Genomic DNA, 25,529 nt, shown 5'->3' with positions numbered 1-25,529 from the left:
CATGTCATCTGCATGTAGTGATAATTTTACCTCCTCTCTTCCAATCTGGATCCCTTTTATATCTTTTTCTTGTCTGATTGCTCTGGCTAAGACTTCTAATACCATGTTGAACAGAAGTGGTGAGAGTGAACGTCCTTATCTTGTTCCAGATTTTAGTGGGAAGGTTTTCAGCTTTTCACTATTGAGCACTATGCTGGCTGTGGGTTTGTCACAAATAACTTTTATTATGTTGAGATATGTTCCCTCTATACCCACTTTGGTAAGAGTTTTTATCATGAATGGAGGTTGAATTTTATCAAATGCTTTTTCTACATCTATTGAGATGTATTTTAAATTTATGTATGAAAATATATGAGATATATTTTCAATCTATTCTCCCACATGGGCTGTCCCAATGGACAGAGCCACAATTGGGAAGCAAGAGATTGACTTAAAATAAAAAAAAAAAAAATCTTAAAAACCACCTGTGTCATGTTAAGGTTCAAGCGATCAGAAATAGAACCTCCTTCAGCCCTCAGAGTCCTCTGTTCTGCTCATTAGCCTTGCAAAGCTGTGAGTAAATGCGGAGCCTGCTTGCAGAGGCAGAGTGGCTGCCTGGTGTGGCCGAAGAGTCAGCGCTGCCTGCCCTGACCCCCTGCCTGCGAGGTGGCCGCTATCTTTGGACATTCTTGTTTTCCTTTGTGGAGAAGGATAATTATGGCCTCCATGCCTTGTGGCTGTTTCCATGTTGCATGGCCCAGACAGAGGCAGATACCCTTCACAAAACCCTCTTTTTTTTCCCCAGGGAAATTGGTTTGGGGGAGGGCAGGGAGGAGGGAGCATATTTGAGATGAGCAGAAGTGTGGGTGGTGCCAGGGTAGGAACCTTCCAGGGTATACCAAATGCTTAACTCTGCACCATCAATTACTGCCTGCCACATGCAGTTGTTTTGCAGAGGAGCTTAATTGACCTACAGGTTGTTTGAGTTTTAAACCCAGCGACTGTACCAGTGCAAGAGAGAGGAAAACAGATTTGACAGATTCAGAATGGGGCTGTGTGGTTTACATAAACACAGAAGAAAAACGTCTGGGACAGAATGGCCCTCAAATGGAAGATTAGCAGGAGTTGGAAAGATAGGCGGATAATAGATCAGTCGATGGATAGATGGATGTGTGTTGGCTGAGAAGGAGTAAGGAGAAATGCAGATGTCAGGAGCTTGAGATTATGCCATTTTAAACATGCCACCATGGCCATATGGAAGGGGCTCCAGACAGACGCTGGATACTGAGAAGTCAACCTGGGATTGAAGATGATATGATGATTCACTTGAAGGAGTGACTCCGCATTCTGACTAAGGCAGAGCTGGCTGTAGATGTCATCTGTTGAGTTTTGTCACCAGGGGGAAATATTTACTCATGGAGTCCAGCATTAGGTTCTGCGCGTGCACTCAGCAATCAGATTGCTGATTTTGAAGTGCCACCCCCAGGAAGTTGGGTAACCTTGGGTGAATTATTTAACTTCTTTGGATCTCAGTTTTCTCATCTACAAATGAATGCCTGTTTCATGGAGAGCATGGAAAAGAGTAAAGGACGTGCCTGGCACACAGTTAGAATCTGGTCTATGGTTGCGATTATACTTTCTTGTATTACTTTATTCAACATGCTTTAACCGTAACTGAGCACGTCCTTTGTACCAGGCCGTGTTAGGAACTAAGGATACAGGCTTGTCTGATTCATTTCATGAATGTTTGCTGAGCACCTACAACGCTACTATGTGCCAGGCAGACACCACTAAGCCCTGGAAACAAACAAGACCTCTGCCCCCGAGGTTCCTCCAGCCTGGGGAGGGAGACAGGCATTCACATAATGAACATACTTGGCACAGATAGGTCCTTGCTGAATTCCAGAACTCCAACAGGCTCATCATAGGCATTATCAACCCTCCTGCAGATGAGAAAAGTGAAGCTCAGAAAGGTGAAGAGACTTGCCCAGGTCCCCACACCTAGAGACAGGCAGAGTCTCACCTGTGACACAGACCAGCCTGGCTCCAAAGTCCGCGATCTTTGTCAACAGCACACAGCTGCCAGGGTGTGTTTCAAGCTCCTGCAGGATGACATCAGGCAGGGCAGGGCTGAGAATACGCACAGACACCAGAGGTACTCAGTTTTCAGAGTCTCCAATTTGGGAAGGATGTAATTTGCGGGGTACAGAGCAGGACTTTGAGCAGAGTTGGCATCTACCAGCAGCGAGGGGTGCTGGGTGTGTCTTGGTGTGTGTCTGTGTGTCTGTGAGCGTCTGTGTGTCTATGACTACTTCTGTGCATGTGTGAGCGTGTACACGCACCTCTGTGTGTGTGTGTGTTTGCACAAGGAGGGGAGGCAGGCAAGTGTGTCTGTGTGTTTATGTTTCTCTATGTGTCTATATATCTCTGTGTGTGCCTCTGTGTCTGTGTGTGTGTGTGAGTGACTGCACATGTATCTGAGTTGGTGTGTGGGTATATTTGTGTCTGTGGACACACATTTGGGTGCATCTCTCGGTGCGCATGTCTGTCATTGGAGACGTGTGTGTATCTTTGTGTGTGTGGGCGTGTGTGCCTTTTGGTATATGTCTTCCTGTCTGTGTGTGTATCGGTGTCTGTGAGTGACTATGTGTGTGTGCCTCAGTGAATGTGTGTGCTGTGACCTGCCCCCTCCCCGCCGCTTTTGTGGCGCTAACCTAACATGTCCTTCGGAATCAGGGCACCGGCAACGTCAGTGCCTGTAGCCTTATCGCCCAGCCTGCTGCTCTGTCAGAGGAAATTAGATTTGCTTGGCACAGCCTGCTCCTTATGATGTCATTTTGGCTGCGATCTGCGCATTCTGCTCTCCTAGGTGTTTGTCTTTTGATTGCTTGATGAATACCTGCCAATGGAAAGATTAAGAGAACACGAGTTTGGGTTTTTTTTTTTTTTTTTTTTTTTAAATAAGAAGCATCCAGGGGGAGAGCTTTAGCTGTCCATCTTCCTTGCGGTGGACTTAGAAGCCGGGGTAAAGGAGACAGAGCTTTGGCTTTGGAATAATAAGACCTCAGTTCCAGTCTCCAGTTGGCCCCTTCCAAAGCTGTGTGACCTTGGGGAGGATATTTTACCTCTCTGAGCCAAGGTTCCTCATCTACTACATTCAGAAGTTTCTTTGGAGGGGCAAATATAACAATAGATGAAAATGTTCTCAGAAATCCACAAAGTCCTTAAATCACAGGATATTGAGGCAAAGAAGTGGAGCGGGAAGACTCTGGGCGCAGAGGTCGGGCAGATGTGGGTTTGGATCCTGGTTCTATTCTTTTCTGAACATATGACCTTCAGCAAGTCATTATGCCTCTGTGAGCCTCGGATTGCTTCTCAGTTAAGTAGGATACTATATGAGAAGCACTTAGCTCACTGCTAGCCACTGTGAGCCCCGCCCCCCGTGAGAGCTGGTAATATTTTTAATAACACAACAGGGGTGATGGATATATTAATATCTGCCCACTGTCGAAATTTCAGTGAGTGTAAGCAAGATAAAGCCTCTGGAAGTGAGGGTGAAGCAGGCCATGGGATAGAAGTGATTTACGATTATTTGTTTTTATGACTTCAAGATGCAGCGTCAGCAGCGCATTCTTGGCATCACCATATGCTTGGCAGGCAACGTGCGTTTCATCTAGAACTCGAGGCTGTTCTAGCTGCAGACAGGAGCTGAGAACGAGGCGGCCTCCAGCCCAGAGTGGTCCAGGCAGGCTGCTGGGGGCCGACCTCCCCTGTCTCCAGCCGCCTGTCTTGTACATGCCCTCCTTACTCCAGCCGGACCTCAGTGTCCCTTGCCTTGTAGGTGCTGTTCTCTCCCCTGGAACAGCCCTCATCACCACTCTACCCCTGAGACCATCCGGGCTGGGCTCCAGGTGCCCCTGCGCTGGCTAAAGCAGGTGTCCTTGCCGTGTCCCCAGCACACCCCTGGACTCACCTCACTGTGCATGGCGTCCAGGGCATTTGAACGATCTGCTCTGTGTCTGACTCCCTCCCAGCCAGTGCCTTCCAGGAGGGCAGGGACGGGGGACCACAGAGCCCTCTGTGGATGTTTGCAGAGTGAGTGCGTGGAGATGGGCTGCCTCCTCTCATTTTCTGCCCGCGCCCTCAGATACAGTGCCTTCAGATATCACCTTATTCATCTGGGCCTGCTTCTGACAACCTTGTGCTCAGTAACAGAGATCCTGGAGAGATATGGCTGCTGTTTAGGGTTGGTTTGGAAACAGATGGGTTTATCGCCACTGCTTGTCTCTAATAATAGTGCCACACAGGCCAGAGAACAAAAGACTCCCAACTGTTTGACCAGTTTTGTCCTGTGTTCGGGGCTAACGTGGGTTTGCCATAACTACCGTGGGCAGCCATGTGGGCCTTGAGAGGGATTGGGGGTCCAAGTTCTGGGATTGGACTGCCTGGTTCCAAGCCTCAGAGATATTAAATCTCTTTGTACCTCAGTTTCCTCATCTGTAGAATGGGGATACATAGTAGAACATACCTGCCTCACTGGGGTTTTGTCAGCATTAACGGAGCTCATTCAAGTAAAGCCCTTGACTCAGTGTCTGGTGGACAGTGAGTAGTCAGTGGAGGTGATTTAGTGTTTCTGTTGTGTTGTATCTGTAACCAGTGGAAGTATCAGACCAGGGCCTCCTCTGTGACTGTCACAGGGACTGAGCTTCTGCAGTGACGTCTACCTCTGTCCTGCCAGAGTTGGGCTCCCAGGACTAAACATTGGAATGACTCTGCCATTTCGGATGAGTGGTTATGATCAGGTGGGCATCATTCGAGGAGAGACTTACGGTCTGTCTGTACCTGATGAGGTGTGAGCCTTTCTCTCACTCAGCAGCCACCTGGCACACTTAGTTGGTCATCTTACTTGGGCCACCTCATGTCTCAGAGCGGCGGTGATCAGCAAATGAGAGCCCTCAGGCCGAATCTGGCCCACAGCCTGTTTTTGTAAATAAAGTTTTATTGAGACACAGCCACGCCTGTTCACTTACAAATTGTCTATGGCTGTTTTCGCACTGTAATGGCAGAATTCAGTAGTTGCGGGAGTGATCACGGGGCTTGCAAAGTCTAGCATATTTTCTATCTGATCCTTTACAGAAAAAATTTGCCGATCCCTGGTGTTAGATTGAAGCGGGATTAAATCTGGTGGAGCTAAACTAGGATACTGAGCATCACCCAGTCTCTCCGTCCTCCCTGAATTCTGACATCGAGTTGATCACCAAGGCCAGATTCCTTTGTCCCACTGTATTTCATCCATTTGATCCCCCATCTCTTTGTCATATGCCATTGCCTTAGCTCAGTCCTGTCCCCACCCATCTTGGCTCTCACGCACAAGGGCCACCACCAGCCTCTAAGGTGTCTGGGTGAATTAGATAAGGTTATCTTCTTTGAGGAGATGCAGCACCACGACACACATCAGTGCGCGGCAGGAGTGCTTCTGTGCAGGAAAAAGGCCCCGTCCAAGCTTACTGATAATGGCCAGTCCGTTATAGCTCTTGTACCTCTTGGTTATACCTACTGATTATACTGTCTCCTTGCCCCCCTGTCCAGGCAGCCCCCCACACTAGAGCTAGAGTGATCTTTCTAACCCACTATGTCTCTTTCCTGCTCAGCCGCTCCCTGGCTCCCTCCTGCCCTTAGAACAGAGCCTATGAACATGACTTTCAAGGCCTGTCGTGATCCAGTCTTGGCCAGCCTCCCCGCCCCGTATCTCACCACCGGCTCAGCCTACACCACACTTGAGCATGGTCATATAGTTGAGGCACCCTAGACCGAGACTTCTACACTTGCTAATATTTTGGGGATCGGCACAGTCTTGTCCTCTGTGAAATACTCTGCTCTTCCTCTTACCTGTCCGGAAAATTCTTAAGTCATCTTTCAGGTCCACTGCAAGCATCTCCTCCCTGTTTCTCTCTCCCAGATTCTCCCAGGCACACGTGGGCACTCCATCTATAGTCCAGCCCATGGATGGGTCAGCATAGCAGGGCAGGGGTCTTAACCAGCACTTTCGGAAAGAAGAACTAGACTAGAAAACACAAAAGTGCATCGCTGTGTGTCAAGTGTGGCTATAACATAGGATGAACAGCGCAGCCCGGGTTCAAGTCTAGCTCTGAGGCTTACTAGCAATGACCTTGGGCCAGTGATTCCATCTTTCGGTCCCTCAGTTCCCTCACCTGGAAAACAATGATAAAGGTAGCATTTCCATTACGGCTTGCCATGAAGATTAAAGTAATGTATTAATAAATGAATATGTATGTATTATGTATAAATATATTTATATGTATGTATGAATGTACAGGCACACCTTGGAGACATGATAGGTTTGGTTCCAGATCAATACAATAAAGCAAATATTGCAGTACAGCAAGTCACACAAATGTTTTTGGTGTCTCAGTGCCTATAAGTTATAAGTTATATAAGTTACAAGTTATATATATTATATATTATATGTTATGTAAGTTAAAAGTTATATACTTACAAGTTATACTATACTGTAGTCTATTAAGGGTGCGATAGCATTGTGTCTAAGAGAACAAGGTACGTGCCTTAATTTTAAAAACGATGCTTTTGGAAGAATGGCACCAATAGATCTGCTCGATGCAGGGTTGTCACAAACTTTCAATTTGTAAAAACCACAGTATCTGCAAAGCACAAAAAAGCGAAGCATAGTGAAAGGACTGTATATATACATATATATATATATTTGATGTATATATTATCCACTTAGGAAGGTGCCTGGCCACGTGGCGAGTGCTATAAGCATGTTAGCTAGTGTGCGCGAGCACGTGTGCACGTGCGTGTGACCGTGGTTTAGGATGAGCGCTATCCGAAAGCCTGTTCTCTGGCTGGAATCCATTCTGATCCTCTTTAAGGCAGTTGTTTGACTATATTATGATTTTTGTTTGGTATTATTTTGCTTTTCTCTCTCCTTTCCTATACAGGGAGATCCTGGAAGGCAGTAAGTGTGTCTCATCCATCTCTGCACTCCCAGCACCCAACATCATGCTGAGTAAATTGATGGTTTTTGAATAAATGAGAAAATGAGGCCCAGATCCTGAAGCTGAACCATCCTAGGGTCTCCTTCCTGCCATTCCAGGGACCAGAGTCCTCCGGCCCCGCCCCCACCCCGTCCCCACCTTCTTCTGGGAGAAACAGTCCCAGCTTGCCTGGTGTTTGGGGGACTTTTCAGGCTGTCCCGTCCCCAGGACGAGAACATGTGACCACGCCTTGCTGTCAGCAAGAGGGAGGAAGGCGTGAGGGACCCTCGAGCAAGAAATGGAGCTTCCAGACTGATGCAGAGGAAAATGGAAACTCCAGCTGACCTAAGAGATTTCTATAATGAGAGAAAACCAATTTATATGCAAATAGTCCACAGCTAGTTGGGAGCAGGCTCTGTGCTGCCGAGAAAGGCTGGGAAAACAAACAGCATTCCCATCACGAGACAGGCTCACCGCTGGACAGGAGGGTTGCTTCATCCACTCAGGATAAAAGTCCAAACTAGTGACAGAAGTCACATGCATTGCTGGCGGCATTTCCTGGTGCTTCATGGTGCTGACTGAGAAATGGGTGCCCGTCAGGGGGCCAGCCATCCGCCACTACCATTTACCGAGCCCCTGGCAGGTGTCAATTGCCAGGCAAGGCACAGAGGACAAAAGATGCCCCGGAGATGGTCACTGCCTCTGCCCACAGAGGGGCTCACAGCCTGGGGACCATTAGATTCTAAAGTCAACCCCGGGGCCATAATAAGAACTAACATTTTATGGAGCATTTACTATGTGCTAAGCCTAGGGCTAACGACTTTATATGACAGTAGCTCATCAAATTCTCACAGTGAACCGTGAGGTAGGGCCTTTTATTCCCATTTTACAGATAAGCAAACTGAGGTTCTAAGACCCAGCCAGAATGGCTCCAGGGCTCTGGCTCATACTCCCCCTGATGTGCTAGGAAGAGACACGGGGAGCATTTCCCAAAGAGTTCTTTGCAGAGCAGATGGGCCCAAAGGCAGGAGGCTCTGGAACAGAGGCTTGGCCTGGGGCAGCAAAAATAACCCTGTTCAATAAAACAAGAGGTGTGGGTTGCTCTGCCACAAACTGGCTGTGTGACCCTGGGGGTCGCTTTCCCTCTCTGGGCCTCATTTGCTTATATAAAATGAAGGGGGGTAGCCTAAATTATTTTAGGCTGTAAAATTGTATTATTTTAGGACTCCAGCCACCCTCCAGAATAGCCATTGTCCAGATGATAAGACACGCCCTGCCCCCTCCTTTGTGCCCCACCCCCCGCCCTCTGCCCCGGCTGGCCTGTATCTGTTGCTGTGGAGCACTTTAATTTCCTCCTTTGGTTTCATAATTCAAGGACAGCTCCGTCTGCGGCAGTAATCCACTGTCTCTGATAGCCTCCTCCTCCAAACGAGATGGATAAAGGCTTCATCCGGTTTATTTCGTGGATGGGGCGGGAGCTGGCATAACCAGGTGGGGACAGCTTTTGGCCTTGCAAACTGCATTAATCCCCTAATCTTCTGGGAGGGCCCCAGAGCCCAGTCTGTCATCGTCACCGCCTAGCCCAGCCAAGTCGTCCCGATGATGATGATGAGAGATAACATTTACCGAGGCTCTTCTGAGGCAGGAACTTTCTTCAGCGTTTTGAGGGTTAATGTATTTCATCCCCACCACGTCTCTGCGGAGAAGGGGCTCAAAATCCTAGCTCCACTTAACAGAATGAAGAAACTGAGGCCCGGCAGGCTTCAGAAATTTGCCAAAGCCTGAATTTGAACTGTCTGGGGAAATAAACAAATCCACCCAAAGACGGCCAGCCCAGGAGGAGCTGGGCTTCGCGGCCGAGCCTCCCGACCTCCCGTATTTGAGGAGTTGAGGCCACTCTCCTTTGTTAAACATTCATTCAACACATTTTTATTGAGCTGCCCACGGTGTGCCAGGTGCTGCCTGGCCACCAGCTGGGGACAAGGCCCACGGGGACCCACTCTCAGAGGGCTGACCTTCTCATACAGGAGATGGGCCCGTGACCAGCAACTGAATACCCAGACACAAGCACTCTAGGTGGCAATCAGATGCCACAAAGAAAATACAATAGAGGGTGCGAGAGAAAGAAATGGGGGGGTGGTCAGAGACAGTCTCCTGGCATGGAGGACCTTTGAGCAGAGATGTGGGCATTCTGTCATGCCACTGGACTTCTCAGCCTTGCCACTAGGGACATTTGGGGCCTGATAATTCTTTGTTGTGGGGGTCTGTCCAGTGCATTGGTCCCCGGAGGACCAAATCGCCCTGGATTAAGAACTGCTGAGCAGGGAGGGTAGGGCTCAGTGGTCGAGTGTCTGCTTAGCATGCACAAGGTCCTGGGTTCAATCCCCAGGACCCCTCATTAAAATAAACATATAAATAAACCTAATTACCTCCCCCTACGAAAAAAAAACCTAAATAAATAAAATAACTTAAAAAAAAAATAAAAAAGAACTGCTGAGCCATGCGGTCAGCAAAGCAGGCAAATGGCTGGAAGGGACAGCAAGGCGGGCTGAGGGTGTGAGGAACAGGAAGAAGACAGGTTTGGCTAGAGGGCTGGATCATCATGGCAATGTGCTCCTTAGAACTCTCTCGAAAGTCCTCAGCAACACTTTTAGAGTTTCTTCTCTGTGCCAGGAATTGCACCAGCTGTGCCCAAGGACACAGCACACGCTCCAAGGTGATCGCAGACAGGGTAGTGGATAAGACGCGTGTGCCCAGGGAGGCAGCTGTCAGCATGGGCTGTCCATGATAATAGAATATTCTGGCCAGCAGAGAGCTCTTTGGAAGGCAGTGACCACTGTGCAGGAAGCCCGTGGAAAGGCAGCATCTCGGCCGCTTCTTAAAGAGGAGCGAGCCGGTGGCTGAGGTCCTCACCTTCCCAGCATCCTGGCCCTTTCGTTTCCAGTAGCAACCACCCCACCCCTGGACCCCGGCGCAAACTGTTTCGGTGAATTTCTAATCACAGTGCCCCCCTAGTCTAGCCAAGGGTCTGGTATGAGACCTAGGCTTGGCTATCAGATTCTTTCTTCCTGGAATTAGAACTTGGGGCACAGAAACCCAAGGGCAGAGAATGGCTAGAGTCAATTTTTCTAATGGAAATGGAACAAGGCATGTTCTTTGGTTCTGGCATATTTTTTATCCTCTCAACTCCCTGAGAAGTAATCACTTCTCTCTCTTCCAAGGCCTAGTTTTTCAGCTTTTCCTTGTAATGCCCTTTCGATAGATGGATATCTATTTAATTTACCGGAGTGGGTTTCTGATGCTTGAAACCTCCGTTAAAATAGAAACAGTTGCAATGTGAACAGGGAAAAGAGAGTGGAGATTTCAGATCCATTGCACTGGGTACTTGGTATTAAATAAGCTGTGTGCGTCTCTGTCTCCCATCTGCAACCAGGAGGCTCTGCAGGGCCAAGACCATGCCGTTTCCTCTTTGTACCCACAGCGCTCAGCCCAGGGCTGGCTGCTGCTTTGCACTCACCATGGTTTGTAATTACTTTTTTCTTTGTGGGATAATTTGTTTAATGTCATCCTCTCCCGCTGTGCTGGAGGTCCCACGAAGAGAGAGGATGTAAAGCCTAACCCAGCAGGGTGACCAACTGTCCCGATTGGCCTTTGTCCCAGAGGTTTCCTGGTGTGTGATCTTCCAGCACCCAAACCAGGAAAATCCCCAGCAAATCCGGTGGTCACCCTAACAGGACCTGGTATATACGAAGTCTTTGAGCACCATTTGTCCCTGACACTTAAGAAATACATGTCAAAATGTTCTGTAGAGGCAACCCAGCGTAAGACATACTCTTTCATTCAATTACATTTCTTCACACCTACCATGTGCCAGGGAAGCAGCTGGCCAGGAGCAGAGGGATTCACGGAAGGACGTCCCAGCAGCCAGGGCTGGAAATTGCAGATTGGAACTAGGCTGGCGTGGGGCTTGCATGGCAGGCTAAGGAATCTAGATATAGCACAGGTGTGGCAGATCCTGGCCGATTTAGAAGCAGGGAAGAGACAAGAAAAAAGGAATAATTTAGGAGAGAAGCCTCGGCTGCTCCTCCCAGGCTCTCTGATACAGGAAACATTTGCAGGGGCTGCTGAAGGTGGGGAGGAAACCTGAAGTCAGCAAGTCATCTTGTCCTTTCTTCCTAGGGTCTCGCCTGGGCACAGAGGGGCTACTTCATTTTTCAGTCCAAGCCCAACCCTCTGCTCAGCTCAACATGCAGAAAATCCAGCCCTGGGAAACGTGAGTCCGTTTGTGGCTGTGCAGCGAATCCCACATCTTTGCTCCTCGTGGAGATCCAGGGACCCAGTCCATCCCATGAGACCATCCTCTGGGTGGATTTCACTCCTGCTCCGTCAGCAGCTGAGAAAACATTGCTGGACAGCCAAGCCCACTTTGGGGGCCTGGAAATCATCAGAGAAGAACATTTCTCTAATTCAGCTCCCTCATCTGAGAGAGACCTAAGAATCTTCCAAAAATGAGCTAATCAGTGAGAAGCAGAGGGTGGGCTGTTCTCCCCTTAGCTTTTATTAATAAAGAACTGAATCACACCGAAGGGGGGGTCCTGGTGGGCAGGAGAAAATTCCAGAAGGTGAACAGACACAGACATAAAAACATAGAAGCGTGGCTAGAGATTTTTTTTCCTCTTTAAATTTTCTTTCAGTCTTTCTTAGTACACCAAGAAGATGGTCTTACTTTGGGACTAATAGTTCTTTACCTCTCCAAATCTCCCTTTTAAATGGAAATCAGACAGGCTTCAAGAGCCCAGAGTCCTCAATGGGCCACCCTATTCTTCTAGAATTCACTAATACTGCTTTATTTTCATGGTATTTCTTTTTATGAGTAGCTTCTGTTTGTGACAAGTTACATTGGCTTACCACGTATGGCAATGAGTATGTTTCCCTTTTGAATAAATGTATTTTGAGTTTTCAGGGGGAGACAAGTTAACGGAAAATAGTGAAGGAAGGACTCGACCCAGTGGTATACAACTGTTGCACAATTATTGGTGGTCCTCAAACAATCGAAGCTTGAAAACGGGGATGAAGGTACCGTGACCCCAGGCTGCTCACCCAAAAAGGCGCCGTTTGTGTCATTAAGCAAATGTCAAGACTGAAATTTAGAAAGTGGCTCCTTAAATGCGTTAGAGACAGAGACCCTGGGAAATGCCTGGGAATTCTTCACGTGACCTTGAACAGACAGGAACCTCCTGAGATGTGAGAGAGGAAATCTATCGTTTAGCCTGGCAAAAGACCCTCCTGGCGGGTAAGGGGATCTTCTTTTTGAACAAAAAGTGAATTTATATGTTTCCTATGAAAAACCACGGAAGCAGTAATAATGGCGGGAATGGTGGTAGGCGGGCAGAAGCAGCAGCTCCCACTTACGGACACCCTGTGCCAAGTCCTTCTGTGCTTCTGAGATCCTCTCCCATAATCCTTTCAACACTCCCAGACCGCTGATGCTAAGATCATCTGACATTTAAGGAGCATATATTACGTGCCGAGACCTCTTCCAAGTACTCTATCCATTCATTTAGTCCTAACAGCAACCCTGGGAGACACGTGTTTTTACTCCCACTTTACAGATGAGAAAACTGAGGTGTGAAGAGGCTAAGAGCTCCACAGGGTCATCAGCTAGAAAAAGGTAGAAGCAGATTCAAACCCAGGCAGTCTGGCCCCCAGCTATCACAGTGCACAGAGGTGCGTGAGTGAGTGCGGACATCTCATCTCCATTGTCCAGAGGAGGACTCGGGGCTTGGAGGGTAATTAACCTCAGATCACCCGGCTGCCGAACTGTAAAGTCAGCTAAACCGCCTCCTGAGTGCGAACGGCATTTTCCAGGGAGCGAGCTATTTCATGAATTACCCAGTGCTCACTGAGCACCTACCACGTGGGCCACACCCGTCTTCCTGCGCACGCATGCTCTGGCACTAGCCATTTGCAGCTGGGGGCTGGGGGCTGGGGGTCCCTCCCTGCCCTCCCTCCCTCCCCCAAGCAGGGAGGAGCCATCCCGCGGACTCCTGTCTGGGGCCTCTGGGTATCCGGGTCCATCCAAGGCGGACCCGCCCGGAGGCCCAGCTGCCTGGCAAACCCAGCCAACCTGGGCAAAGGCTACAGAAACTTGATTCTGGTCCCAGTTCTGACATTTTCTGCCAGAATCTCTGCCCCTTCCAGCCTCAATTTCCTCACCTCCCAAATGACGCTAATTAAAACGATCGGACTTTAACTCACAGAGTTATTGCGAAAATCCAATGCCATGGCGTGGACAAAGATGCTTCTGACCGGGGCTCCGTGTAAATGGCAGCAGACATTAACTCGAATTGCTCTGTGTTTTTTTTTTTATTTTTTTTTTCAAATAGAAATTAGCGTTTGCTTCTCATGGCAAAAGTTTGGGAGTTCCAGAAAAACACACAGGAACAAATTAAAAAAAATTGTTCGTGACCCCACCGCCCCTTGAAGACCTCTATTAACCGCTGATGTAGTTCCTTCCGGTTACGTAAATGTAATATAAACGTAAGTATAATCATTGCCTGACTTAAAACCCAGCAGCGTCCCCACTGCACTTAGAATAAAATTCAAACTGCTTCTAAACACTTGACCTTGGCTTTCAGACTCTACATTATCCAGCCTGTGCCCGCCCCTCGTCCACCCCTTCTCTCCCTACTCACATGCTATTTCTTTTCCTTTATTTTTTTTCTAATACCCCAACGGCATCGCCCCTCTTGGCCTTTGTCCCTCTGCCTGAAATGCTTTTTCCCAGATTCTCATGACTAGATGTTTTCCAACAAGCAGTAGGCAGTGGAAGTGTCAGTGCGGCAGATAACCCCTCCCTCGTCACTCACTCTGCACTGGCCCATCTTACATTTGCTTCATGGACCAGTCTCAGGAATGATCTTGTTTATTCCCGGGGCTACATGTTTGTTGTCTGACTTGCCCCCAGTAACACACCAAACTTGTTCCCCTCCATACCCACCACGCCCAAAATAGTGCCTGGCACACAGCACGTGAACTATTTAATAAGTGAATGAATCAGATTAATGTAGATTCAAGCTGGGGTCATACTATATTATCACTTAATATGATGTGACCCCCCAGTGACTTTTAATGACAGTGTAATATTCCATTGAATGGATATGTCATAATTTTTAACCAGGCCCCTGTAATTGACTAGTTAGGACGTTTCTGATTCTTGTGTTTGTAAGTGATACTGCAGCAGCTATCTTTGTGCCCGCCTGGTTTTGCACACCTCCACGACCATTTCCCTAGGAGTAAATCCTAGTGGTAAAATCGTGGGATCAAATCCACTCAATCTGTATTGCCCAATTGGCTTGAAGAAAAGTTGTGCTATCTCTGAGTTGGCTTTAAGGAGCCTTAGTGTTTGTCCTTCTTCGTGGAATCTTCTGAAGGCAAAGGGAATGTTTATCTCCCGATCTAAGGTTGAGGCCACTGGGCAAGACAGGTCCTGCCCGCCAATTCTGCGGAAACCTCCTTCCCTTCCAACAACAGGTGCGTCTTGCAGCGCTGCTGGCCAGGTGCGCATGGGATGGGTAGGAACCCTCTAAGCAGTGATGCACTAAGGTTGCAAATCACTTCAGCTCCGCTGAGGAGTTTATCATTCTGGAAACTAATGACAGTCTGTGCCCCAGCTAGACTCTGTCCTGATGACATACTCCTCCTTGGGCTTCCAAAACATGCCTTGGGCATGGCCAGCTGGCCTCTCACTGAACCCCATCCCTACCTGGCCAGGTCTGGGTGCCTTTGCTGCCTGTGGTCTCTGCCCCTCCACCCCTCTCCTTCCCCAGGCTCTGGAGCTACTCCCCACCCCCACCTTCTAGGAATCCCCTCCGGGAGCCCCTCCCAGTCCAGAACTGCTGTCACTTTGACTCCCAGCCTCTCCTCTGGCATTTCATCACCTCACCACTCTGTGCCCTTTATATACCCTTTGAGCTTGAATAAAGTTGTTGAAATCTCCAATTGAGGGTTTTTCCCTCCCTCTGGGATCTGGTCCATTGTAGGATATAGTCAGGACCTTTGGGAGAGTCAGACCTGGGATTGAGCCTCGACTCTGCTACCTACTAGCTCTGTGCCTTTGGACAACGTATTGAATCCTTCTGAGCCTCAGTTTTCCCATCAGTAAAATGGGATTATAATAGTACCGACCTGAAAGAGTTGCTCTGAGAATCCAGCATGTGTCAAATGCTCCACATCGTGCCTGGCATAGACAGCTGCTCAAGCAACAACAGAAAAGTCGGAGTAGTTATCCTCATTTTGTTTGTCTCTACCTCCACAGAGGCTGGACCAGTAACTTGCACAATATTAAAGGAAACATTTGTGGACGGAATGAAGAGATATCATGTAAGCATTCCCTGTGTGTGTATTTAGCCTCACTAAGCAGTACCCAGGGGAACAGGACCAGTCATCTCGGGATCTAGGGGCGAAACAAGGGAAAAGGAATCTCTGTCATTAGCTGAGACCTCGCTGAGACCTCGGTCCAGTGCTCTCTTGAGAGCAAAGGTGTGTTATCTGATTTAATCCCCACACCAACCTACCAGGAAGATATTTTTATGTCTCTCTGATAACAAAACCTACCATTTTTTGACCATCTACTGTGTGCTAGACCAAGGCAAGACACTTTTTAAAAATGGGATTTTAGTGGGGAGGGTATATCTCAGTGGTAAAGCACGTGCTTAGCAGGCACGAGGTCCTGGGTTCAATCCCCAGCACCTCCATTAAAAAAGGAAGAAGAGATATCAGCACTTAGCATCTGTATAGCATGTCCTGACCCACCCAAAAAAAAGTGGAAGTGAGATTTTATTTAAACCCTCACTCTATCTTAATGAGAGGATAAATATTATTGAAGATCAAACAGGGTCAGAAAGTTATTCAGTAAACTGCCCAAGGGCTGACGGGCAATAAAAGAGGATGAGCCAGGATTTGGGAGAAAAAAACAAAAATCGAACACTTCCCCCCTGCCCGCCCCCCCAAAAGAAGCTAGACACTTCTGTTCTATCACCTGACATACTGACATTCTCAGGGAACAGAGCTCTGCATTCAGTCGGCGCTTAATAGGGAGGGGATTGCAGTCACGTGAGGGATCCTGGACCTGCTAACAGATGCTTCAGAGGGAGCAGTTTCTATTTCCAGTGCCCACCACGATCTCGAGGGAGGTGACTCCGCACCCCCTCCTCTGCCGTCACGATGTTCTTGTTTTCCTCCGGGCCCTGTGACTCAGCACGCAGCTCCAGATGGCTTCCTGCATTTCCAGCCTCGCTGGCTGGGGTGCCAGGGCCCTGGTACAGTAAACTAAAACCAAAAACACATTGCATCTAAGAGTGGAAACCCTCTCTCCGCTATCCTCTAACACGAAGACCGCAGGGCCCACGACTCGTGGTGGTTGGTCCCTCCAAGGCCTTCCCTTACACTGTCCATCCCTTCCAGCCCCAAGCTCCCCACGCTCCACCCCAGTGCATCCTTGATGCCTTGAAGATGACACCCTGGGGGGAATCCAAGGACCAGTAAAGGAGAGGGACTGCCTGGTTCTATCACTGCCTTGGTCAGTTGGCCTTGAACAGTTTACTTTCTGATCCTCAGTGATCAGAAGGGGACACGGATATTGCCTGCCTCTGAGGACCGTAGGGTTAGGGTTTCCAGACAAGAGATGGGACATCCAGTGCTATGGACCGAATGCTCGTGTCCCACCCAAATTCATGTGCTGAATCCTAAGGCCCCATGTAAGGGTATTAGGGGGTGGGGCCTTTGGGAGGTGCTCAGGTCATGAGGTCAGAGGTTTCATGAATGCAGTGGGTCCTGATAAAAGAGACCCCAGGCAGCCCCACCATCCTTTCTGGCATGTGAGGACGCAGGAGCAGCCAGCCGCCTGTGAACCAGAGAAAGGGTTCTCACCAGACACTGAACCTGCCAGTGCCTTGATCTCAGACTTCTAGGCTGCAGAGCTACGAGAAATAAATGTTTTGTTTTTCAGCCGCCTGTTCTATGGTATTTTGCCACAGCAGCCCTCATGCGCTAAGACACCCAGTTAGGTTTGCATTTCAAACAAGGATTTTTTTTTTCTTTAGTATAAGTATGTTTCAAATATCACATTCAAATTTAACTGGGTGACCTGTAATTTTGTTTGCTAAATTTATCAAGTCTATGTGGAGTTACTAAACGTGAAAATAAATGTGGAAGTGCTCTGTCATGTATCAGGAGCTGTACACTGACTAACGCCTTTACCATGAGACATGAGCCAACAAACTGCCCCTGGGCCACCAGCTTGCTCTGGGACGTAGCACAGGTGGCCCTACCATCGGGGGATGGAGCATTTGTACCGCCTCAGCCTGTGGCTTGGGAAATCTGGGTCTTTGTCACCTGACTGATCTTTGGACATTTCACCCCCGGGGTTCAAGACTCCCATCTTGAATTCTCCCAAATCCTGGAATGAGAAACATGGAGACAACAGGTACCCACTGCTGACTGACTGGGACACGTCTGGGTCAGATCTCCTTTTGACTCCATGGTTGAAGAAGAAAAAGCCAGAATGACTTATAAGTGAGATATTCCGTGAAGGATGGATTTAGCTCCAAGAGCACCGCTTAACATAGAAAAACAAAAGGAAGCAGCACACATACTATGCAGAGGCCGCTTGTTTACTTAGGACTTTGGATTATCTCTACCAGAATTCCGAGGAGAGGGGTTTTTGTCGGCTTTGTCCCCCTGTGCTTAGAGCAGTGCCTGGCCCAGGCAGGGTGGAATATTTGATTACATAAAACCAGTTGAGCTAGCTACATTAAAGACAAATAAAGGTCATAATCTACAGGAAAGAAACTTTTCTGAGGCTAGTCAACCTCCCTGCCTTGCTAAGGGGATGATGTTCATGGTCCCAAGTTTCTTAGAACAACTTCTATCACCTCTCAACAGGATCTCCCCCAGTCAGTGACCAACTCAAGTGTCCGGCGACCAGGGTCCAAGGGCTAAGCTCTTACTCTGCATTCCCCCAAATACTGGAAAATCTGCTGCCTTGCTTTTGTTTTTTACGGATTTATCATTGGCAACCAAGACACTGATGAATGCCCAGGACCCAGTGGGTGTTTGGATTCCATGACTGGTTGGCTCCACCAACAGCGGAAGGGTGGGCAGACCTCAGAGACCTCTTAGCATCTGGGGAGCCCGAAGAGCCATCGTAGGATTTGCCGCTTACCAGCGACTCTCCAAAGGCGGGGCCAGACGTTGTTGGCGACGTGCGTGTGGCTCCCCATCCTCGCAGCTGCGTTGGGGGTCCTCTCAGTCCGTGCGGCCCTTCGTGCAGCTCTGCGCTGCCCAGCCTTCAGCACTCTCCCCGACGCTTCTCAGAGCTGCGCCCTCATCTCTAGTCCCGTCACCTGCCCTAATCCAGGCTTCCCCATCTCTCCCAGGACTATTGCTTCCAGACTTTCCTCCCCAAATCCATCTTCCCCACCGCCCCAGAATGATCCTTTTATAAGTCAAGTGTCGGTTGCCATCAGCTTGTCCCATGCCTCCCATTCTATAAAATTCAGGAAGCCTGATTCTCTCCCTAAAATGTCTCTTGGTGGGAAGGAGTGGGGGGAGACAGGGCTCATCCTCTCATGGCCGTGTCTTGCTTTGAATACCTGCTTCCGCTGAATTAGCACGGTAAAGAAATCGGATCCCTTGTGTACACACACCAGCACCATCCAATCATATACCCCATCAACCCAGACGTGGCTGTGGACCCTTTCCCTATTCTTGACCCCCTAAAACTCATACCAGTCATTTTTGTGAGCATCAGACTTTCCTGAATTTTTCCGGATGGAGAAACTTACATGTCAGCAAAGCATCAGCGTAAGTGTTTTTAATTATGCACTTTTAAAGAAATATGAAATGCATGAATTCATTCTCTTCATTAAAAAGAAAAAAAAGTTGAAGCATCAGAGAGAAGGCTAATGAGGCAGAACGGGAAGATGGGGAACCTGGTTTCTTGACTTCATAGCTGAGTTGCCATCCAGCCCTGGGCTGCTTACCTCTTAGACTTCCTGTTGCGAGATAAAAATAAACTCCCACAGCGAGGCTCCTGGGAGCCAGGTTTTCTGCTCCTTGCAGCTGAACACAAGCCCATCTGATGCATCCCTCATCCAGCCCTGAGCCTCCCCCTTCTCTCAGTGTCTACCCTTTCACTTATGTTTATTTTTCTACCTAGCACTTCATCGCTAGCGGAAAAGAAGACTGTTCCCTAATTGCTTACCAGTTTGCTGTTTTCCCATGAGGATGGTGGCTCCCATGAGGAAGGGGTCGGTCTTGGTCCCGCCATATCGCTAGGACCTAACATGATACTTGGCATCTAGTTGGTGCTCGATACCCATTTGTCGAATAAATGAGTGAATAAGAATTCAGTCACATCCTTCCTTGTTTAGAGGGTAAAATCCAAACTGCTCAGATGGTCCATCAAGGTCGTTTCTGCCCTGGACTCTGCCTGTCCCACCTGCCTGGTCTCAAACAATACTTTTTGCTGCCACCTCTGTCTGCGTCCTTTGCTGAGCCCTTGCCCAGGCTGCTGTCTCGTGTGCACACACACATCCTCTCCGCCAGGCACTCTCCTAGGTACAGGAGAAAACTCAGTAGCCAGCCAGCCAGAGTCTCCACCCCCATGGATTTCAGCAGAAAGGACAGACATTGGCCAAGTAGCTACAACGTGGTCGGTCTGAATAAAAGAGGAGATACAGAAATTATGAAAGCTCCTCGGTCTCTAGGCAGCAAACTCCTATTCATCCTGTAAGGCCCAGTTCCAGTGTCACCTCCTCTAGGAGGTACTTCTGGTGCCCTCATTGACCCTAGACAACCCAAGCCACAGAACTCAGCCCACTCTATTGTCTTTGCTGTCTCTTTGTGTGTCTCTCCAACCAGCCTAGGAATCCTATGATCTCTGTATCCCCAAGGTCCAGTGCAGGGCTTGGCATGAAAGTTTTTATTAAGTTCAGCAACTGACCTGCCCCTTCCTTGGTCTTCCCCCCTCCTCCCCAGCCCCCTCTCCCTTGCTCAAGTTTCAGGCTGCCTCGGTCTTTCCCTCCCACAATCAGCCTCTCCTAGCATTTCTTCCTCGTGTTCTGAATTAACCCTTCCTCTCCCAAGGGAAGCTGCAGCTTGGGGAAGTAACAACTTCCTCTTGAGCTGTCTAAGCAAAGCTTAGGTTAAAGGCTAAGAAAAGTCACCCTAACGAATAGTGACTGATTTTATGCTTTTATTTCCCACTTTCCCTCTCCCCTCTAAGGCCTTCTTCCCCTCCTCCCCTTCCTTGTCTTGCATCATCACCCAGCTATACTCTCTTCCCAGAACACACCAGATTTCTCCCACCTCTGCATCTCTGCACATGCTGTTCCCCTTTGCCAGAAATGCTGTTCCTCCGCCACTCCTTCTTGACGGAAGCTGCCACACCCTTTGAAGCCAAGCTCACATGTTATCTCTTCAGTATGGCTTCTCCAAATCCCCCTCCCCCATCCCCAAGCAAGATGAATTGTTTGCATGGTGCTCTCTGCTTTCTTGGCTCTGACCTCATCCCACACATTTTGGTGATTAGCCCACGGTCTGCTTACTCTCAGACAGCAGACCCCTGGCCATCTGGATCAGTGAGGAGTCTGAGTCTGTACCCAGTCCCTCATTGTCCTGCCAGTGCTCAGCCTAGGGCTTGACATGCTGCAAAACCAAATAAATGATCGTTGCTTTGGGTGGCTGAGGGCTTGGGTGAGGGGTGAGAAGGAGCGGCTATCCCTTCTGGTGACAGCACCTTGATTTGTCCCAGCGGAACCAGCCCCCCACTTTCCACCCATCTGGTCTGAGCGACACTGACCCCAGGGCCGAGCCTGCGACCCAAGGCAACCTGATCAGCACAGCTGACCTTAGTGACGGCCGGTGCTGGGCAGGCCAGCCAAGCCTGGCCAGTGAAAGGGTGGCAGCAAAGTTCAAGATGAGTATGGAAACTGGGGGAGAGGAAAATGAAGGCAGGAGAAAAACGATGCACCAAAAGCAGAGTCAGTGCCCCTCAAAAGTGTCCATGAAGCCCAGGATATTTGACAGGGTCTGGCTACACTCATGGCTCCACGATTCCGAAGGACCGGATTATCCCTGCCCTAAAAATCTGCTATTGTCGTGGGAGAGACAAGGTCCACCTGGAGTTCAACGAAGCAGGATGAGGTTTTGTTCAAAGAGCGTGCACTTTGGAGTCAGACCATCTGAGACTCAGTCTTAGCCCTGCTGCTTGCGAACTGCATGTAAGTCCCTTGTCTCTCTGACCCTCGGTCTCCTCATCAGGGAGATGAGAATATCAATTTGCAGGGTCCCTGTAATAAACAGGAAGCTCTGGGGTTGGGTACAGCGCAGGGATGGGAGTACAACTTAGCATGCGGGAGGTCCTGGGTTCAATGCCCAGTACCTCCATTAAAAAAAAAAACCAGACAATTGATCATATAAAGAAAAAGAAAAATAAATTTAAAAACTAAATAGGAAGTGCATGTAAGTGGCAGTTATTCAACTCCTACTGTTATTTGGTTGTAATTGTCAGTTGGTGATCTGGAACAACAATCCAGGGTGGAGATGCCAAGGCCAATGACGAAGCTTAAACCAGGACACAGAGAGTGAGAATACAGATACGGAAGATAAACTGAATATTATCCGGGTGGTGTTCGTCAGAGATCTTTTGTTTGTAAATTACAAAAACCCAACTTTAAAAAATGCATGAGAAAAGAGGAAAGCATTGGTCCACGGAGCTGAGAAGTAAGAGGTGCATTTTGAATTTCGGAAAAATGGCTAGAAGGCTGGGCATCCTTCTGGGCCCTCTCTGGGTTCTGCTTGTCTCTGGGGCGACCTTATTCTCAGGAAACGACTTCGCATGAGGAGGCTTGCGTTGCTCCAGGCAGCTAGCAATCCCTGTAGCAAAAGAGAGCATCTCTTTCCCACTGTTTCTGCTGAATACCTTGGAACTGAGTCTCATCTGCATCCACCATGTTCCCATCCTGGAGCCAAGGATGGGCAAGAGAGAATGTTCTGATTGGCTAAGCCCGGGTCATGCAACCAGCCGTAGTGTTGGGGGAAGTCAGTCCAACTGCACCTAGGCTGAGAGTGGGGAGGAGGGTCTCCCCGGAACATGGGAGTGCTGTCACCCTAAGGAAGGGGGGTGTGCTGGGAGAAAATGAAAAACAACAGCTGTGCCCTACAGAAGGGGGTTCACAGAGCCCAAGGGGGGACTGGATGTGGAAGGCTAGCGAAGCAGCAGGGTCAGTGCTAACCAGGTGGTTTTAGGCCTGCAGTCCCCGACTTTAGTCCTCGACTGGCCTCAGGAACATGACTCAGCAGCCAGCGGCAAGGCTGCCACGCATGGGGTTTTGCAATCGACCTTTCCCCTCCTCCGCAGCCCTGCATTAGTGTGTCCCTGGGGTTGGACCCAGCTCCTGCCTGGAAATGCCCCAAGCCTGGACCTCTGCCAGGCCCTGGGAGAGGGAGGGTCTCTGGCCTCCTTACCCCTGCTCTCCCATTTCACCCTTCCTCCTCACCCTGGGGCAGAATCTGGCAATTGTTGAGAAACCGGTCCCCTGCCACCGTGCACTTCGGTTGGGCAGCACGTGGGTGGCCGGTGCAGTGTGGCTCCCCTGCCCCCAGCCGAGCAGGGGAGTGATGGGGGCTGCTTTACAGCTGTCCCAGCCCCCAGAGGTGAGCACGGTCAAGTGGCTCTCGGCCTCCAGAGTGATAAAATGGGGGTGATTACAGCTGTTCCGGCCAGTCCTCCTCGCTCAGTAAATAGCAAATAAGGTCGCGCGGAGAGCACACCCTTTGAAAGCGGAGCTCCCGCCCTCAGCTGACCTCTCCTGAGCACCTACTGCATTCCGGGCCAAGCTGCTCAGGGGGAGAGAGAGGAGAATGAGATCCAGTCCCTGGACCCCAGTTGCTCAGGAGTTACTCTAGGAGACTGGCAGGTAGCAATCAGCCTGCAGGTAGAGTCCTTTTATAGAAGGAAGGAAGGCTGAGTCCTGAGAAGGCACAGAGGAGACAGCCTGGGGGCCTCTGGGAGGGGCACAGCCAGGGGGATGGATGGGGACTCAGCTGGCTCTGGAAGGAGAAATTGCTAGCTGGTTGGAGGAAGGAGGGAGAGGGCATCCCCAGGGGAAGTAGCATGTGCAAAAGCAAAAGGTGGCTTAGGAAGCTGTTACTGGATCCCAGGGCACAGGGGAAGGAGATGGGAAGAGAGAAAACTGGAGCAGTGGATGGGACCAGGGTTTAGACGTTCTAAATGGGGGAGGGACCATAGAGGTGTCTGGTTTGGGTATTTCATCAGAAAGTCACGGCATGATGGATGTTTGGACCATAGCAGTAGGCAGGAAGAGAGGCACATGACCCCTGCCCACCCCAGCTGGCCGGGTCAAGCAGCCAAGCAGACGCCCAGCCAGGACAGCCTGCTCATGCTGAAGGGGTCTTCTGGAAGGGCCAGACACCTCTCTTTCTGTCTCCTCCTTTTGTCCTTTCAAAACTATCTTGCTGTTTGTTTGGGAAAGGTGAGAGCCCTTTGGCCATCTGTTCCTGGCTGTGTGACCTTGGCCAAAGCCTTGTGGTCCTGAGCTCCCTCAGCTGAAAAGGTGACATGTGGGTGGCCCTAGATGAGGTATGCAAAGCGCCTGTGTGAGGGGGAGGGTGCCACGCTCCCTCACTTCTCCCAGCGCCTTCCTCGGAGGAGCCTGGGGGTCGCCTCTCCCTGTGCTGGATGCTGCCCTGAGCCGCGAGGGAAACACTGGACAGCAGATTCATCCCAGATTGGGTCACAAACCACAGTCTTCACATTTCAAAAGTTATAACCCAAGCAAATAAACTGCTAATGAAAATGGGTTTTATTGTCTAATGTGACAGGGCTTCCTAATGACCTGGGATGAGGTCAAACTCCTCAGTCTTACACCAGCACGTGGCAGCTGCCTTCCCATCCTCCATGTCTTCTTGCGCTGTGAGGGGCCTCCGGGCAGCAGCCCACACATCGCTCCTCCCCTCCCCTCCCCCCCAGCAAATAGCACCCACTGGCCACTTGCCCCACCCTAGGGAAGGTGTGATGGGGCAGAGGCCTGCCGAGGCCTGAGAAGCGGGCCGGGACGTTTAACCAGGAATCCCAGACTCCTGGGAACCTGGAGGGTCACCTGGAGGGGAGGTGCATGGGCTCCAACTGGGCACATCTTCTTGTCCCCCAAGACTCCTCACTTATGGGAGAGGAAGAGGGCCAGAGGGGGGGTCTTCTGAACTGCCGGGCCCAGGGCTGAAGTCCCTCTTGCCCTGGTCAGAGGGTGCTGGACAGGGAATTGGGAAAAAAAAACATCAGGTTCTTGGTTTTCTTTCTTCCAAGTGAGATCTCAAGTCAGTCCCAGAATTCTGTGGACCTCAGTCTCCCAGCTGCAAAAAATGACAGGGTCTATTTCGCCTCTGACCTTCCTTCTGGCTCTGGCCCAGGGTCCTAACACCAATCCTGCCCTTCCTCAGGCCAACGGGTGTTGGTCAGCAGCTTCCCGAGGTCTTCCTGCCTGGTACCGGCACTTCCAGGGCCACAGGGATCCTCAGAATTGAGCACCTGGACTTCCCTGAACAGCAGGCCCAGAATCGAGAAGTAAGCAAACCAACAGAAACCTTTCATTTATTTCATCTGCGACCTGGGATCGTAAACACAGTCAGATCTCGATCAGGCTTGCCGATACAGGTTTCCAGATCTCTCGGGCAGGCCAGCTTTCATTACAAGCTTGTTTACAGCCTGGTTGGTTCTCCCAAGCCACGCCTGCAATCAAGATTTTTAAAGAAAATAAGTGAATTAGGCAAATCGAGAGACCAGAGGGTTCCTGTGAGTTCTGCTGGGCTGGGGACGGTCCTGGTGAGGAACAGATAAGGATGGAGGAGGGAGGGAGGGAGGTGAAGAGATGGGGGAGGGGAACAGGAGGTCCAGGGGCATCATTATTAACATTTAGGGACTTTTATCAAAACTTTTACTTACATTTACTCAGGGATTTAAAGATTTCCTAGACCAGCAAAATTCCAATGCTCAGTTTGGGGAGCTGAAAAGTGAGTGGCTCACCTGGAATCTTATCGAAGAAACATATTAAAAAACAAATATTCATTCAATTGTTTATTCACTTGACATATATTTATTGAGGGCCGACTAGGTACCAGGCACTATTTTAGGTCCCGGGATATAGCTGTGAACGAGGCAGACACACATCCCTGCCCTCATGGTGAAAGACAGACAATGGACCAAACCAGGAAATAAATAATGGGTCTGATGGCGGTGAGGACCAAGGAGGAAAAACAGGTCAGGGAAGGGGGCCGGTGCACATCTCAGATGCGCTGTAATTTTAAATAGGGGTCAGGGAAGGTGTTCCTGAGCTGATGTTCAAGTAAAGTTCTGAAACTGATCAGGGAGTGAGTTCGTGGGTGGACAGATGGGTGGGTGAAGGATTCCAGGCAGGGGGAACCGAAGAACAAAGGCCCTTAGCCTTTTCAACC

General features: G+C 49.6%; 1 long non-coding RNA gene across 2 annotated transcripts in view; it reads left to right on the top strand.

The window, feature by feature from the left end:
* The window catches only part of LOC123613430 (uncharacterized), a 463,022-nt gene that overhangs the window by 425,635 nt on the left and 11,858 nt on the right, over positions 1 to 25,529 (top strand). Inside the window, exons 11-13 of one of the 2 annotated variants that reach the window (XR_012501545.1) lie at positions 6,960 to 12,288; positions 13,382 to 13,535; positions 15,313 to 24,642. This is a non-coding gene — a long non-coding RNA (uncharacterized LOC123613430). Of the gene's footprint in view, positions 1 to 6,959; positions 13,536 to 15,312; positions 24,643 to 25,529 lie in introns of both variants that reach the window. The other variant, XR_012501555.1, reaches the window with a different exon arrangement.

Source organism: Camelus bactrianus, chromosome 22, assembly GCF_048773025.1.
Source record: "Camelus bactrianus isolate YW-2024 breed Bactrian camel chromosome 22, ASM4877302v1, whole genome shotgun sequence".
NCBI lineage: Eukaryota > Metazoa > Chordata > Mammalia > Artiodactyla > Camelidae > Camelus > Camelus bactrianus.
This window is presented reverse-complemented; position numbering and strand designations above follow the sequence as displayed.